Source organism: Canis lupus, chromosome 5 (genome assembly GCF_011100685.1).
Source record: "Canis lupus familiaris isolate Mischka breed German Shepherd chromosome 5, alternate assembly UU_Cfam_GSD_1.0, whole genome shotgun sequence".
Classification (NCBI taxonomy): Eukaryota; Metazoa; Chordata; class Mammalia; order Carnivora; family Canidae; genus Canis; species Canis lupus.
In genome coordinates this window covers 3,631,094-3,649,298 of record NC_049226.1, presented here as the reverse complement: position 1 = coordinate 3,649,298, position 18,205 = coordinate 3,631,094, and the positions used below count along the sequence as shown (strand labels likewise).

The 18,205-nt window shown below is 43.3% G+C and overlaps 1 protein-coding gene across 1 annotated transcript in view; it reads left to right on the top strand.

Moving 5' to 3' along the window:
• Nucleotides 1-18,205, top strand: part of NTM (neurotrimin) — a 934,064-nt gene that overhangs the window by 40,240 nt on the left and 875,619 nt on the right. The window lies entirely within an intron of this gene.

The following is an 18,205-nucleotide window of genomic DNA, read 5'->3' as shown; positions in this document are numbered from 1 at the left end:
TTATTGAATGTAATTCTTAGCAAAGCAGCCACCCCTCGGTGGGGCGTGTGCGTGTGCGGATGTTTCTGAATCGTCACTGATTATACGAAAGGGAACGCATCTCCTTTCTCTTGGTTTGCTTCAATGGAGAACATCTCTGATGGGAGAACCATTTGGTCCTAAGATGGTTGTAGATTCTGAGTGGAGCTTCAGCCTGGCCCAGCTGCAGAGTTCTTAGAGAACATTTAAGATCTAATAAGACTTAATGCTGGATTTGGGTGAAAGAGAGAGAGTTTTTACTCCTTGGTCTTGTGAGCTCGACACAATTGCCTGTGAAGCCCACCTCTTCCCATGTGTCCCCTGAGTAAGACAATGGCTCTTTCTCCACGGGAGAGTCCTGGTGTCAGGAATGGAATCAATGCCACCTTGCAACCCCTTTGGAGAAGCCACCGCTTGTGAAAATATTGTTATCGATGTTAGAGAAGTAATTAAAATGAACTAATCATTTCCCAAAATATTTATGTATTGAAGGTAATTCCAGCTGATTGCCTTTAAATAGTGTTTTATTCTGTTTCAGTAATAAACAGTATGCGCATGCTTCCTTTTGCTTTCAGCCCAGCCACTGTGGGCATGACCACGGAGCAGTGTGTGTCCTCTTTTTGAGGAAAAGGTGATGACAGTACCCAACCAATGCCATGGCCAAACCCGCTAACCCAGACACAGCCCCGTAGCTCAGCTGTCCTCCCTCCAGGGCCGTTTTGGGCAGAGCCCTGTCCTGTGGGTACACCTGGTATCTTCTCCCCAAGATGGGATCTGTTGTCTGCTTGGTGTGGCTTCCCTTGCGCTACAGCCTGAAAGAAACAGTAGTCTGACTAAACGAGGCCAGACACGCAAACACCTGGGTTGCCAAGCCCAAGGAATTTTATTAAAAATAATGGCGTTCGCAGCAGTACAGCCTTCTGAGTTTGCATGTGAATACGTTGCTCCTGCTGGTCCAGACCCTTGGGGAGAGGCAGGAAAAGTGCTGGGGTGAAAAGGCGGAAAAGCCAGTTGGCAGGATTCTGCAGTGATCAGAGAAATCAGGATGAGGGGTTCTCTATGTCAGGAAAGTGGAGGGTAACCCTGGGACAAATCCAGCTCAGGAGGCTGGGGGACCTGGTTCCTAGGCCTGGATTGGCTCCCACTGATTGTGTGACTTTGGGAAACTCCAAACTGTCTGAATCTCAATTTCATCTACCTTACGTGCCTTACGTGCGAATGGATGGCTCTTTAGGATTTCGTCTTATCATAACATTCTGGAACTCTGGAGAAAAGCTCCACGTACAGAGAAAGGGAAGAGCAGACGGTTCTGGTCAATGCTGGGAAACCGTGAGAAATAGATAAAATCTAAAGAAGAACTGTACAGAGTGTCTCCCTCCCCAAATACTGGGAGGTGATGTGAGCGGAAATGCCCTGGGGATTGGCATCCCTGTTTCTTTCCTCCTGCCCAGGATGAGCCTGTCTGCCGCCCAGACTCTAGCTGACACCTTGGAGCGGCGCTCTGCTCACCGCGCCCGTGGAGGGGCCGGTGCTAAAGGCCGCGCCAGAGTCCATCCTGTGATCAGTGACACCATGGCATACCAGGGCAGCAGGCTTGGGGCTACCTCCACACGCAAACCTTTTCTTTTTAGAGTTGAGGAGCATTTAGAAGTTTGCAGGGCCCTTTGGAGGAGAAAAGGGCATGGCCAATAGTCTGGGAGGTTATTTGGCCAAATACATCACTGTCTCCCATGTACTAGCCTGGCCCTTGGCCCAGTGTCGATGGGCTCTGCAGGTGTCTACATCTGCCTGGGGCCAGTGATGGATGGAGGTGTGTGTTGTGTTCACCATCCCTCCTCTCACTCTGTCAAAACCCACATGTCTATCCCTTTAATGAGAAGGTCTTGCCTTCCCCGCGTGGGCACTTGAGTTCTCCTAATTTCTTATTGGCTCTTTCTAACCCTTCTTAGGCCTGCGTGCCTATGCTCTCAATCTCCAAACAGTATTTCCTGCACACTACAGCTGTCCACGCCTTGGAGAGCAAGTTAGCCATTCCTCGAACCCACCAGATTCCAGTCTGCTAGTCTTGCCACTTGGTACCTAGTATGAACAATCATGATGACTTGGGGTGATCCCAGTGTCAGCCAGGAGCTGATCTTTCCCTTGAGACCAGAGGACCATTTATGACAGGAAATCCAAGGGCAGGCTGTCTGGGAAAATAATAGGGGCTGGAATTGGAATGGAGTTGAACTATAATCATAGACTCTTAGAAAGGATCCTGGGTGATTTTCTAAGTCAATAGGTTGCAGACATTTTTTTTTTTTTTTAAACTAGTGGCACCTTTATACAAAGAGAACCACCTCCCAGTATACAAAGCAGATAAAGAGAGCCTGCTGTGGTGGAAGCAGACTCAACCCGCAGCCTGGTGCGCTCAGCTCCTCACCGAAGCCTTGCAGACTTCCCCTATGCCCTGGCCACTGTGGTGAGCCCATTTGGAATGCTACTAAGCTAATGAACTCCACTACAGATGAGGTCAATAAGAATAGTGCTTCGGTAACTTATTTATTCCCATACTGCTTGATCTTGAAATTCTAAGGATGTAAGTATTCACTGTATTATTAAACACAAATGAAATAATCCTAAGTTACTTATCTGAAGTTGCACATCTGATGGAGAGTACAGAAACCAGAATTGTGGGCATCTGCCTCCTTAGGCCAGAATCCCTTCCTCTAAGCCAAAGTCTAGGCCAGTGACATTGCAATCCCAAGACAACTGTTAGGAAGGCAAATTCTCATGCCCAACTCCAGATGGACTAAATCTGAAACCATGGAGATGGAGCCCAGAAATCTGTGTTTTGACAAGGCCCGGGTGATTCTGATGCATGCTGAATTTATGACCAATTGACAAGGCCTAAACCATGTTGATTCTTGAACTTCCCCAGCAATTTAGAATGTTCTTAGCGTTGTATGGGTTAACGCTTTGGGTATTTTCCCCCTTGGTGTTTTTATATGTTTTGCTAGTGGGTGCGAGAAGTAGGAGAGATTTAAAACATACAGAATGCGTCACATGACTTTGGGACGAAAGTTGCTAGAGGTGGCAAACAAAAATACACTCAGTTATATTTTTGTTCAGATAAACAATGAAAAATAGTTTATTTGGGACACATTTTATATTAAAAAGTTATTGGGACACCTGGGTGGCCCAGTTGGGTAAGCATCCAACTCTTGATCTCAGCTCAGGTCTTAATCTCCAGGTAGTGAGTTCCATCTCTGCACTGGGCTCCTCACTGGGTATAGAGGCTACTTAAAAAAAAAAAAAAAAAAAAAAAAAGAACATTTACTTTTTGTCTGAAATTTAAATTTTATGGGCATCCTGATCCTGTATTTGGTCTGGCAACCCTATTTGGGACAGATCATGAATCAGGAGAATTTCCTTTTTCAGAATGTCTTTTTCTTCTTTTTCTCTTTTCTCCTTTTTCTCCTTTCTCTGCACTCAAAGTCAGACACACATCTCAATTTTGTGCACTTATTACCTGAGTCCCTTTCCGTCTTGGTGGGAGAAGCTGGGAGAGAGAGGAGTCAACATGTATGAAATGGGGAAGGAAATAACCTTCAAACGCATCGTTTTTTACCACCATTATTTCACTGGCACATTCATCACATCATAAAAACTGCTGAGTAAGAGGTCATGAGACTCACAGGGCTGTCTCTCTGCCCTCGCTCCCAGCTCCCAACCCTAGTAATTTCCATAGCCTGGCTGCCACCCCCAGTGCTTGCTCATGAACATGCTGGTGGATGAACTGCTCATGGCCTCAGCTAGACTCGACCAGCAAAACCAAGTCCATGTTTGTAAGCTGCAGGGTTAGACTCAGCACACAGACTCAGCTTCTCTTGTGTGTGGAGGCAGGAGTGAGGAGCATATTGTGGGAGGCAAAGTACCATGGGCCTTTCCATTAGGTCTTCCCAAGGAACTTCTTGAAGCTCTAATAGGACCTAATTTGAAAACCAAAGGAAATGGATCTATAGTCTTGTTTTGATGTGCTGTCCAATTAACAGAACTTGAATTAAGGAGGGGATTGGGAGATTGGGAGGAATGTCAGCAGAGAGGGCCACATAGAGTAGAATACAAAACAAAATGTTTTCTCATCATATCCCCTGTTGGGTCTCCTTTTGGTGGGAAGTTAGGGCTGGTTGTCAGCAGACCTGTGTTTTAGTCTCAATTCTATTTCAATATTATCACGTGACCTTGCAGAAGTCCCAAAAGCTTTCTTATTCTCAATCTGATTTGTAAAGTGAGGGTATTTTTGAAATTATATGATTTTTAGTTTGATGACTCAAATAATATCCTTTTTTCGGGATCTGTTAATTTTCCCAGACCTCTGTTTATCTGTAGGCAACCTAAACCCATTGCTGCCCTGGCAACCTTACACCAGGGAAGATGTCAACTGCTCAAACACCACATGCTTCATTTAGAGGATTGTGCATCAAACATCAGAAAGGAAAAACAACAACTGATCATTTTTTCCTCCCTTGCCATCTACAGTGATGATAACAAAGCTTATTCAAATTGGTGGGTTCAGGGCAGACTCTAATGAAATCTGAGTTTGCACCAGGGGTGCCTTTGATCTGATCAATGTAGCCCATCCTTAGTGGGAAGCTTTCCTGGCTCCAGAAAGGGCTGCATTTTTTTTTTTTAAGACATGAAGGGATGTGTTATTATTAGTGGGAACTGAAGAGAGAAGTTCATTGGTCTAGAGAAATCTGAACAACTCTAGTGCAACTGTCTGTGCGTAGGTTCGAAACTTAATCACTGAGGGAGAACAATGTTCTAATAAAAGCAAGAGACTTAGGTATTTATATGCTCTGTGTGGCTGGATGGTGTGTTGAGTGCTTGCAAGGCTGCCCATGGTCTTGCGCGCATCTCCTCTGGAACAGACCCGCGATGCAGAAATAGACATAACACCTTTCTATGTGATCGGCTAGCTGGATCCCTGCAGAGGGCAAAAGATAGGCAGGGTATTTAGAAACCACAATAACCCAAAGGCTCCCAAGTGCCAATTCACACAGGATCAGATCAACATTTAATTTCTCTAAATGTCCCAGGGTTCTTTCCTCGTGAGAGAAAGATTCAGCAGTTAGTTCCAACCTGGATGTTGGGTTGTTCTGAAAACAGTTTAACTCTGTAGAGAACTTCTATTAAGAAACATTGAACTGCTGTGGTCCCAGGATAAAATTTTTTATTTAGAATGAAAATGGCATGCTCATTATCCTATTCAAGGTGCTCAGTTTGGCATTTGAGATGGCAATTGTGAGTGTTATAAAGAAAAAGATAGAACCTAAGGCAAGCAGAGCCCTTCAAAATGTTCCTAAGCCATAACCTCTTCCTATGGAAGACAGGGCCTAATCCTCTCGACAAGAAGGAGGTGAGTCAAAGGCTTTCCTTCCCTTGATCCGTAACACATACGGTTAGGAAGTTGTAGTTCACACCTCACCTAAAATTCCCATTTGGCAATGCAGGGCTTTTGGAAAACAAACAATCCATGGTGGAAAATATCCACAGCTTTTGGCTGTCTCCTGATAGGTTTGGGTACAGGTTTCATTTACGCTTTTAATGGGATTTTCTACAAGTTATTGGCAGTCAGAGGGGCTCAGACAACTGGCTGAACAGGAGGCATCATAGGATCGTAGAATTTTAGAGCTGGAAGGAATACTTGGGCCTGCCTTCCAGACAGCAATCATTTTGTCTTAGGTTCAGCTAGGAGGTAGTGAGGCAGGGGTGATTTTATCCAGTCCTTTTTGCCACACGACTAGACTGATGGAGACCTTTAAATGTCAACAAAGCAATTTTGAGTGGAATTCAGAGCTCACTAGGAAGCGAGGACCGGAGCCGTGATAGAGAGGAATCACAGGAACCAAACACCTTGTTGTACCCTGGTGGAAGTGTTCTGCGTGGACTGAGGCCTGTCATACCTTTATCAGCATGTCAGAAAATGTGAGCTAGAAGCTGACTGCATGGATCACAACTACAGCGTCAGTACAGGTCAGACACCACCCACAGATATCCAAATCTCCTTTGTTTCTCATCTCCCACTCACCAGGGAACCGGTAATAGCTCTTCCAGAGACTAGGCTTTGAGGAAAACTGAACAGGCAGAGAAGGAATAAGCGCCCTCCCTGAGCTCCAGCCTCATGTTCAAATGCAGAGTGAGCGAGGGAGTGAGGGCTCAGGAAGGAGGTGGGACATGACTGGGTTGGGCTCCAAAGCCTGTCCATCCACTCAAAGGCCAAGCCTGTCCATCTGGTCAAAGACCAGATGAGATTTTCTTCCTCTTTGTTGTCTGTGCAAAGCCAACTGCGTATACCCTGGTAGGAGTCACTATAGAAATGAGGAGCAATGACATGAACGTAGATATTTTCCTGGTCAGTCTATTGATTCTCTATTAAATTGCAAGAAAGTAAAACAAATCACTAAGGTTTTGTCAGCCTGGCTGTTGCTATTTGTGTGTCATGTGTGTAGAGACATACGGACCCGGTTTCAAAATGAGCAGAGTCTGTGTCCTACATAGAATCTCCCATGTATTAAAATCAAGGTATATACTTTAGGAGCTCCTTAAGTTTTCTACTTTCATCACCAAGTGGGCAGAGGCAATCACCAAGTTATGCTCTAATTAGACCAGTACAGAGAGACTCCATGGGTCAGAGTGAGTACACCATCTCCCCTGAGTTAGCCTTCAGAGATGAATCCGCCCTTCCATTCACCCATGCATACATCCATCAACCATTCATTTATTTATCCATGCAACAGATGACCCAACCCTACCCTAAGTGCTCAGGGTACACTGATGAAGAAAAAGTGCCTGCACTTGGTCCTTGTCATTACCTTGTAGTCTTGTAGGGGCATCAACAGTCCTCATTTCTCATAATTTGTTTATCTGACTATATTATATATATAATATATATTATTTTTATTATTTATATAATACACATTATTTTTATTTTATATATGAAAATTTTTTATTGTATGTAAGTAAATAAATACAAAGCCGTAATTTGTGCTAAGTACTATGACAGTGTATAAGGAGAACTGAGAGAGGGTAAGGTGGGGGATGGTGGAAATTTCCATAAATAGAGTGATCCAGAGAAGGGCTCTTGGAGGAGTGTCATTCAAGCTGAAACCTGAAGGTTGAGAGGAGACCAGTGGTGAAAGAGAGACAGAAGAGCATCTCAGGCAGAGGGCTGACAAGAAGGCTGTGTGGTGGGAAATAGCTCAGCATGTTTCAAGGGACTGAAAGAGGCCATTATAGCTGGGCTGGGTAGGTGAGGGAGAGAGTGGGACCAAATGAAAGGGTAGGGGACAGAAGCCAGATTGTGTAGGGGTTTGGAGGCCATAAAAAGAAGTTGGTTTTTATTTTATGTAAAGGCAAGACATTAGAGGGAGGGTTGGGAGTTAAAAGGATTCTCTTTAGCTGCTATGTGTAGATAAAATGGGAAGAGAGGAACAGCAAGCATTGGGAAACCATCGTAGCTTGGACGAGAGATATCAGTGGTGTGGACGAGGGGGAGCCTGAGTCAAGACTGGTTGCATGCCATTCTTGAAGATGTATAAAGCTGAGCCATCTGTGCCCAGGAATGTCACGGGAGGATTCTATTATGAAAGCCTCCCTTAACTTTCTCCCTCCCATTGGTTGCTATGGGCAGGTGATCGGCATCAGGTTCAATGTCTGGCTCTCACTTAGTTACTTGCTGGAGTTTTTTTTTTTTTTTTTTGAATTTATTATTTATGATAGTCACAGAGAGAGAGAGGCAGAGACATAGGCAGAGGGAGAAGCAGGCTCCATGCACCGGGAGCCCGGCGTGGGATTCGATCCCGGGTCTCCAGGATCGTGCCCTGGGCCAAAGGCAGGTGCCAAACCACTGCACCACCCAGGGATCCCCTTGCTGGAGTTTTATAAATGAAAGTACACTGGGCTAAACATTTGGCTTCCAAAGATGTCCATGCCGTAATCCCTGGATCTTCTGACTCTGTTACTTTCTACGGCAAATGGGCCTTTGCATGTGTGATTAGGTTAAGGGTTATGAGTTGGGGATACTCTGCCAAATTATCCAGGGGGACCTGAAGTAAAGACAAATGTCTTTAAAGAGGGAGGCAACAAGGTCAAAGGCAGTAGCAGGAGCAACAGAGGCAAGAGGCTGGAGACATGACTTAAAGGGCCACAAGTCAAGTCATGCAGGCAGCCTCTAGAGGTTGAAAAAAAACCCCACAACTCAAAGAAATGGATATGCCTCCAAGGCTCCAAAAAGAACCAGCCCTGCTGACATCTTGACTTTATTTATTTATTTTTAAGGTTTATTTATTTATTTGAGAGAGAGCACACATGCGAGTATAGGGGGAGGAGCAGAAGAAGAGGCAGAGAAAGAATCTTAAACAGACTTCCCACTGAACGTGGAGCCTGATGCAGGGCTTGATCCCACGACCCTTAGATCATGACCTGAGTCCCAAACAAGAGTTGAACACTTCACCAACTGAGTCGCCTAGTTGATTTTAACTCAATGAGATAAATGTATCAAATATTTGACCTATAGAACTATAAGATAAGAAATTTATGTTGTTTTAAGCTATATGGTGATTTGTTACAGCAGCAATAAAAATGAGTACAGAAAGTAACATTAATTAAACTGTGGAGGTGAAAGGCCTATAATGTGGTAAGCTCTGTTTTCTGCACCCCCAGGCTTTCTGTTTTGCATCCACCCAACTGCGACAGGCCTCCTATTATCATGCATCTAAAGTTTGTTTCCCTTAGTGGAGCAACCAGCTGGGGACACCGAAGCATTGGGCTCCCGGAATCGGAATCAGAATCGGAGAGGCTCAGGAGACATGATCCAGATAAGTTCAGAAAGAACGTATTTGTTGTATTGCTGTTTCTGTTTCATAAAGGTCAATTTTATTAAAAATAGGAAACGATGGCAGGAATCATAACTTGCTAGAATCAGTGTTTGTTGGCAAATGCTTGGTCTGTCTTGTGTGATTTAAAGCTTTTTCTATTCAACTCTGAACCATGCTCTTGAGCCTCCCACCCCATCTCTGGCACTGGCCTTTCTCTATTGTGCCTTCACCCCTACCTTCGGCATCTCTCCATTCTGAACCAGTTGGAGTGTGTCTACCCTTGAGTCAAGGGAACAGAGTGTGCGGGTTCCTGTGCAGTGTGACGTGGGATAGATGCTTCTGGTGGGACTCTACCAGAAGAGGAAGTATACAAACTTTGCAAATAAGCATTTTTTCCGCAAATAAATTTAGACATCTACTTGCCAACTATGCCTCCTCACTGGCACCACCTCTCCAACAGGTCTGAGCTGGCTCTCAAGCCCGGTGGCATGGCTGGCTCACCAGCTTCCTGTGCCGGCTGACAAAGGCCCCTGGATAATCTTTTCCTCTGTGAAAGTGATGGGACTCACCATAGAGGAAAGGACAACAACATCTAAGAAAGAATTAGAATCCCGCCCGGCTTGGTGGTCCTCTCCTTGCAGGAGCTGCCAGCATGCTGTCCTGCCTGGAGGAAAGAAAATGGGTTGGATAGTGCTGAGGGTTCTTTTAGATCCTTTGACCTTTTCCCCACATAGACTTTTTCTCCGAAACCAAGACTAATGATCTGGTAACCCTCCAGACAGGCCTCCCGGAACAGGGGCTTAATTAGTGCTCATTTATAGGAAGATACTGCATATGTTGTTACAGGCGACTTCCCCAAGGGCTCAAGGCCCAGATGACAGGGGAGTGGCGTGGGTCAAGATTTAGACTCTTTCTTTCCCAGAACTGTCGCCTCTGCCTTGCCTGGTCCGGGCTTCCCATGCTCCACCTCAGATTTAAACAAAGAAATTGCTGGCTAACCCACATATCTTTATTACGAATGCTCCACCTTGGCCTTGGAGAGATACATATTTAGCAATGTGATTATTTGGGGTTAGCTATTTTTTTCCTCTTATGAATACACATGAGGATCCTCCTTTTCCTCCTAACTTTGTTATGGTGACTGGCTCGCTAATAAGGGTTGTGTCTATAAATGCATCTTACGTCCATAATTACTGAGGGATTTAAATGTTCTCTAGAGAAATTAGCTGTTCCTATGTCCTGGTGAGCAGGCCGTGGTCAGGAGCATAAGCTGTTGAAGAATCAATGGATTGAATAGGCCAGAGAGTTTTCATGTTCATATCGAGCCCCATATTTCAGCCACGATGTAGTGAAGCTGGTGTAGGTATCCTGCTTTGTCCTAAGGGAGGAAGGGAAAAACCGTGGTCCTTCTTGGCTAGGCAGAGAAAAGCTTACAATTCAAATAGGCCATTCAGAGCAGTGACATCTGACAGCAGTCACATCTGAATATTTCTGACCAAATATTTTAGAAATTGATGTTTGCCCAGTTCCGATCTGCTGTCTCCTTTCTGATGCTTCAACCAGATTCTCCATCTAGACACCTGTCATCTGTCTGGATGTCTGGCTCATTTCCACGAGGTTTTCTGCCTTTGGCCCCTTGCCCTGTCTAATCTGGCTGAGAAAGGTGCTAAATGGGCTGTTCTACTGGCCCCATTTACCTCCTCCTTCCTTCCAATGATCCCTCTCATGGCACGTCCTGTCTCTCTGTATGCAATTCAAGCTTCCAACCATGGATTTGTATTGGTGGTTACTGTTCAGGATTGATACTCCAGGTTAGGACCTCTAGCTTTCTCTACCTGGCCACTGAGATGTTAAAAAAGAGATGACAAAAGACGTGGCCCATCTCCATGAGTGTGTTTGGCCTGTCATAACAAAATACTATGGAAGCCAACTATCTCTCAGTTCTGGGGGTAGAAGACTGAGATCAAGGTGCTGGCAGAGGTGGTTTCTCCTGAGGCCTGTCTCCTTGGCTTGCAGATGGTGCCTTCTCTCTGTGTCCTCGCATGGCCTTTACTGTGTGTGCAACCAGTCCTGGTGTCTCTCCATGTGTCCTGATTTCATCTTCTTTTTATTTTTTTTAAAGATTTTATTTATTAACTTGTCAGAGAGAGAGAGAGAGAGAATAAATGGTGGGGGGAGCAGAGGGAGAGAGAGAAGCAGGCTCCTCACTGAGCAGGGACCCAAGGGGAAGACTGGATCCCAGGACCCCAGGATCATGACACAAGCCGAAGGAGGATGTTTAACAGACTGCACCACCCAGGCGCTGCCCGGCTTCCAATCTCCTCTTCTTATAAGGACGTCAGACAGGTGGCATCAGAGCCCAACTCCTATGACTTAATTTCACCTAAATTACCCCTAAAAGATCTGATCTCCAACTATTCTGAAGCCATATTCTGACGTACTGGGGGTTAGAACTTCAACATATGAATTCTGGGGAGATACAGCTTAGCCTGCTACCTATAGACGTGAGGATGGTGGTAATAATTCCTAAAATACTGAGTACTTACTACATACCATGCACTATTCCAAGCCCTTAAAAATATCTCATTTAATCTTCACAACAGCCCTCCCAAGTAGGCTTTATATAGAGGCACAAAGTTAGCTTAAGTAATTTGCAATGGGTGCTCAGCCTATAAGTAGTAAATATAGGACTTGAACCCAGAAATTTGGCTCTGAATATTTGCTCTCAATCTCCTATACTAATACTGTTAATAATGATCACGGTTATGGAGAATTCATAGGTGCCAGGCACGATCCTAACAGCCTCATGAACATGATCTCATTTAATCGCCACCTTGACCCCCCTAAGGTGTCTCTGAATCACTCTCCCACAGGATGGAATAGACGTTGGCGGGATAAGTGAGCTGGCTACGGCCACAAAGCTAGGGAATATCCGAGTTAGGATTTGAATACCCATCTGGCGGGCTATACAAAGCAAAGTTCTCAACACCACACAATGCTGCCTCCTGACTATTAGAAGGTAAGGGGTCATGGGGCATCTCTAAAGATAAATAGCAGTCATGATTCCATGCACCTGGTTCTGGAAGAGCCATTTTAAGCAAAAACCTTAACTTTCTATGCCTTGGTTTCCCCATAGGGTGAATAGAATTAAACTGATCAAAAGATGAAGAGAGGAGTGAAAACCTTTTCCTATTTGAAATGCTGGAGGAAGAATGGTTCATCAAGTACCATCGAATGTTCAGTTTCATTTTGGGAGGAAGCCGTTTGCTTTGGCTTCTGAAGTTACAGGACATCACCACTAGAACAGTGTGCTTGGAAATCAGTGCTGGATAAGAAGTGGCTGTCAAACACTTGAATCTTTAAAAAGACCATTAGTTTTTGATCAGGCACAAATTAAATAGAAAAACGAGAAGCTGTGAGGTCCTTCTGAAACCCACTGGGTGACAAACGTCTAGGGTAAATCTCAGAATCCCCGAAGTTCGCAAGAATCTTCCAAAGTAAATTGGCCCATTTTCCCTCTTCCAGATCATATGGAACCTGAGCCATTTTAAGCACTAGTCTGGGGAGGAAATCTCATCAGAACCCTCTTCCCTCCCCTGTCCTTCAGAAAGATATATTCCAGTATAAATCAAGGAGGCAGCATGCAGGAAGTCATTGCAGATGGCTAATTTTACTCCTTTCTCCTACACTTTAAAATCCGCTTGCTTATTTGATGCATTCTACATGAGAAATTTATTTCCCCTAAATTTTAAATAGTTGTTGAATATTGTATAAATTGTCAGCCTAAGATCAGGGACCGTATCTCATATTGTTCTTGTTTCTATTTTGTAACAGTGAATAAAGTAGCCTGCAAGAAGCAAACGATCAATAAGATCAGTGTTTGCTGAGCATTTGTTATAGGCCAGGCGTTGTCCTTGGTGCACTAACGTCTTTGCTCGTCAAAATGTGGTGCCAGGACCAGCAGCATTCTCTTTGCTCAGGAAAATTTTAGAAATGCAGTCCCTCAAGCCCCGTGCAGACCTTCTGAATCAGAATTGCCCTCGGACAAGACCCTCGGGCAATCCACACGCACATGGTAGTTTGAGAGGTACTATCTGACATCATTCCAGTTACCCCTAGAGGGTGCGAGTCATGTAACACCTATTTACAGATGAGAAAACTGAGGTGTTGGATCAGGGATTTAAGCTCAGTTCTCTCTGTCTCCATACTCCACGCTCTTTCTGTTCTGCTATGACGATTTAGAGGAGAATCCATTTATAGTAAAGATTCAGCTCCAAGATACCTGAGTTTCCTAACTTTTGATATTTTCTGGGATAGATAGAGCTGATGTGTTTTTAAAATATCTAAAGGTGCTGATGAGTAGACTCTCTCTAAGTGCGGGGTATTTGTGCATTCAGTGAGAGACCACGCTGTTGTTCAGCTTCTCATGGTATCTGGCTGCATGGTAGGCACGTCCAGGTACAAAGAGTGAAGGGCTTGCTTGGTACTCCCCCCGGAGGAGTGTTTGCTGCTGAGCAGACAGGAAAGCACTAGTTATTCAGACACCATGAGTGCTCTCTGACACCAACTCAGAATTCTCAAAAATGGCAGGCTGCCGGACGTCCACAAATCCAACTTGCCTCCGGATAATAAAATATCAGGTCCCTTCTATGCTGCCGATTGGAATGCAGCACCTGTCCATCTCTCGTCTAGGACAGGGGATGTGTAGAACAGTCTGGATTTCCTCCAGTAGCATCAGCAGTCTCTGCATTCCCAGCTCAGGTCTTTCAGATGGGCATTTCCATTTTTCTGAGGCTCCACCAGGCAGAGGCTAGAATGTCGTGTCCATTTGGCCAGCTGGTTAGGGAGGTGCCCTGGCCACTGACTCCCACTTCACACCCTCAGTGGTGAATGAGCTCAAATCTGCCATGCAAATAAACCCTAATGGTTTTTCTCCTGCATTTACATTATTAGGAGTTCCTTTGACTGGCATTATGATGATAAATGAAAAATGCTTTGCACCATTACATCAAGCACTAATGCAGAGTGGTATGAATTTCTGCAGTTTTTTTTTTTGTTTGTTTGTTTTTTTTAAGAAAAAGAGAAAGAGAGAATATAGCAGATGGGAAAGCAATTGACTCCTGGTATCCTGCTAGGTTATTTGCATACAGGCCTGGGTGGAGGCCGCCTGGAGGGTGGCACTGCTCACACTGTACCTGGCTGGGCGCATGCTGGCTGCCTGCCCCCATACTGCAAAAGTTTTGCAAGCCTGAATTTTCCATTTCTCAGGGCTGCACAAACCACTTAGACCCATCTGACAGGCAGGCCAGTTATTACAGATAAATGCCTAATTAGCCTGTGAACAAGCATTTCCCTCAGAAGGAGCACTATGATAATTTAGTATCTGGTTTGCAATAGTTTAGTTCTATTCGTAACCTCTTGTTTTTGTTCTTCTTCTTCTTCTTTTTTTTTTCTTTTCACTTCTCCCCTCAAATTTAAGTGCCATTGTTGTAAAGATCACTGGACTAAGGTGGGAAAGTTTGAAGTTCTTATTTTGTCCCCTCTCTTCATGCCTTGGGGAAGCCATCATAGAACAGACTTTCTCAGTTTTAAAGTAGATATATTTGACACTCACCTTTTGAGGGTTACTTGGTTTTTTTAGGGAGTTTTTTTTGGTAGATTAGAGTTATGAAATAATTTTTAAAATTTGCATATGTGCAAGGTTTTATTCAAAGTAAGGCCGTAGTTTCCAAATACCTTCCCACAGCTCCTAAGAGTCACACACCAACCAGCAGGTCTAAATGGTCCAGGAGTAAGCATCTCAATCAAAAACAGCCTTTTGATGTTAAGGCCTCCAAACACTAAAGTAAATAATAAACACATTTGAAATCCTACAACATGATAGAGAAAACTTAAAAATGAGTGGAGAAAGAGTTCTGAAGTGTTCCCCAAAAAAGCACAAAATTCAACTGAGTAAATTTGAAGGTCTAACTGGCTTTATTCAGTGATTCATGAAATAGATAGCATCCCCTCTTGAGAGTAGAAAGGGGGTCTGAGGAGCTGTATAAAACAGAACACTTTTGTAGACAGAAGAGGGCAAAAAGGGAGTTTCTAAAGAAGAATGGATTGCTTCCTCTGTAGGATTATCAGGGTCTGTCATGCAGGTTACCTCACCAGTGGGGACCAGATAATTCTAGTTCAACCAGTTAAAGGTCATATTCTTGGGAGAGGCTGAAACTGCAGTTAAGTTAGATATTAAGTCTTGGTTTGTTTACATGGGCTTAGCACAAGTAACTCCACTTTTGGCCTTCTCTCTCTCTCTTTACCAATTCCCTCATTTTGATCAAATTCTCAGCTTAACTGAGAGACGTGATTAAAATTTAATGCATTAGCACCACTCTCAGGTACCTACTCTGTAGTACTCACAGTTTCTGTTAATCCTCTGTGTGGCATTTACAGGTCATGATGTTTTTTGCTTAACCTCTGTGATACTCACAAGACACGACTTCAGATTCACAATTTTTAAGTCTGTCATTTTCTTTGCTCCTTTTCTGTTATTCCAGACTTAGTGAGATCATTTGCTTGGTGGTTAGTATCTATGAAAATGGATTTAAGGCTCTTAAGAAAATAAAGCATACCAAGGAGCCTACTATGACTATTATAAGCAGGATAATTCCCAATGTCAGCAGTACACTGCAGAGTCATGGTCCCCAAGACCCAACCAATCAAAATCCAACAGTTCAAAGAAAGACCCCCATAGAAGGAGTCACTTTCTTAAGGCAAATGCCTTGCTCAGTGATCTCATGTAACTCAATTTCAACCTCCTCAGAAGTGTTAATCCAGGCACAGCTGGTAGTGTTGGCCACAGCACGGGCACCTCCCTGCTCAGCTAAAAGATAATCAAGGGCTATCCTATTAGAAGAACAACTTTGGCCAGGGAGTCTAAGGACTTTTGTTGGACAGCTACTGCTTTCACAACAGATTTGGGAGTAATTTCAAGAGTTAAGCAGAGTTTTCCTATCATGGCCTCACTGTACTCACTCCTGACCAGGGAAGTAGGGTCCTGGCAAAGGAGGCAAATCTAGAATCCTGAATAACTCCTGACAGGTCTCTTCTCAATCATGATGTGATTTAGATTCAGAGAAGTTGACCCAAGATGTGTCTCAGTCTGTTTGTAAATAGTTAGGGGCACAGTAGATAACCTAAGAGACATTGCCCAGTTATATGCTAGCCATATAGGCATCCCTAGGCCCAGGAAAAATGATAACTACTGTAGACAAAGATAAATTTGGTCTCCTGCTAAGTTAGTGGATTTATCAGAACTTTTGATGACAAATCTAGCAGTCTGAAAGGGTACACCATTAGCAATGGCCTAGGAAATACAGATGAGGGTATTATCTTTCTAGGACAATGCCAGCATAAAGGAAAGAAAGAAAAGGTGACAGTGTTTTGTGGTTCATTAAAATAGGAAGTCTTGATGCAGTGGCCTGGGTGGAAGCAGTCTACATTGATGTCAGGTGGAGTCTTTTTTAGATGTGAGATGTATACCTAAAGTTTATGTCTCTGAAATTTGGCTGTCATTTGGGGAGTGAGGGGTATCGGATATAGTCCCTTCCAAGGAGATTCAAGGGCACCCTTTATTCTTAATAATTCCAAATGAGAAGGGTAGGAGAAAATTGGAAACATTACTTTGAATAATCATAGCCAGATATTTGAGGAAACTAGAATAATTCAGGATCCAGAAGAGTTTACAGGTATATAACAAAACCTCAAAGACAATTAACAAGACTAGAATCAAATGTCTACAAAGGTGCAAACATAACTTCTCTCTATAATTACTCCCATTTTTTTTTTAACCAAAGAAAATCACAGTGAAACTAGTTTGTTTGCATTGAACTTGGCCTGATTATTTACTTTAGTGCAGCAAAAGTAGTGATTGACCATATAAGCTCTTTTTAAAGACTCTTTTGCTGGAGCTTTAAAAAAAGGAATCTTAGATTGAACTATTAAAAACCTCTGGAGCCAAGAAGCTAAGCCAAGGACTCACCATTAGATTTTACTTCTAATAACTGTGGTTTGGGTAAATTCCTTTCTTCTTGATGTGCCCCCACATGACCTATGCTTCCTGGGCCTGCAAGGCAATGACTTTCCCTGTTCACCTGGCAAGGATGCCAGAAACTCTATAAAGAAGGTACTGAATTGATCTTTCCAAACAGCTCCTTAAAGCTGTCTGGTCATTTCTGAGTCTATACACATCTTTCTCGAATACGACATTCCAGTCAAGGCTTATGTAATGTAGCCAATGTTTCCAGTCGTGTCCTGTTATAAGGAGAACAGATTCTTATTGAGCTTATGCAAATAACTAATTATATTGCCATGAAAGGAATATTTAAGAGTTTCCAAATTCTGCAAGAATCAAGTAGGGAGAAAAAGTAAATGTTCCATCTTTGTTTATAATGATATAGTTTACCAAATTGCTGTAAGTCATAGATATCTTAAGAAAAGTTTTCCCTAAATCTGGAAAAATAAAACGTTAAATAATCAGCAGTGTTTCAAGCAAAAAGTCCTAGAGAATTATAAGCATCTTCTTTAGTTCATTCAGACGCATGTAATCGATACTTGGTCTGCTTGAACTCAGATTTTCCATTAGTCATAGAAATTTTTACCCAGTTCAGTTTTATGATCTTGAGAGCTTGTTTGGAGGTTCTAGCAGGGGAGCGCAGCTACTCGTATACCCTTGACTGAAGAACGGTCCTCCTCTATCGGGGATGGTCGTCCTCTTCGACCGAGCGCGCAGCTTCGGGAGGGACGCACATGGAGCGGTGAGGGAGGAAGGGGACACCCGCCTAGCCAGCCAGATCAGCCGAATCAACCCTGGCGATCAATGGGGTGACAGATGTCGCAGCCAGATCGCCCTCACATCCAGTTTTATGATCTTATAGTCATCAGAAACCTCTAATTGTTAAAGTTTTTTTCTATTAATCTCCTTGAAAATAATGCAATTTCTTGGGAACATTTTTGCAAAAGAATCTGAGTAAAACAGTAACTGTCTGCCCATTGTTAAAGATCTGATGAGAGTTCATTAAAATAGAATTAACAAGGAAATGCGGTTGGTTATTTTTGTGGCACACATTTTTAAATTATAAGTGAAATTATGATAATAACTTTATACTAGAACATATTAGACTTCAGGAATTTTATATAATTTCTGGAAAACTTACTTCTACTAGTGCAACATAAAGAAGGCTTAGTATTACTTCTTTTTTTTTTTTTTTTAGTATTACTTCTTATTTGACAATGCTTCCCATGTAATTTAACATATAAAATATGTCTAATTAGTTTAAAAT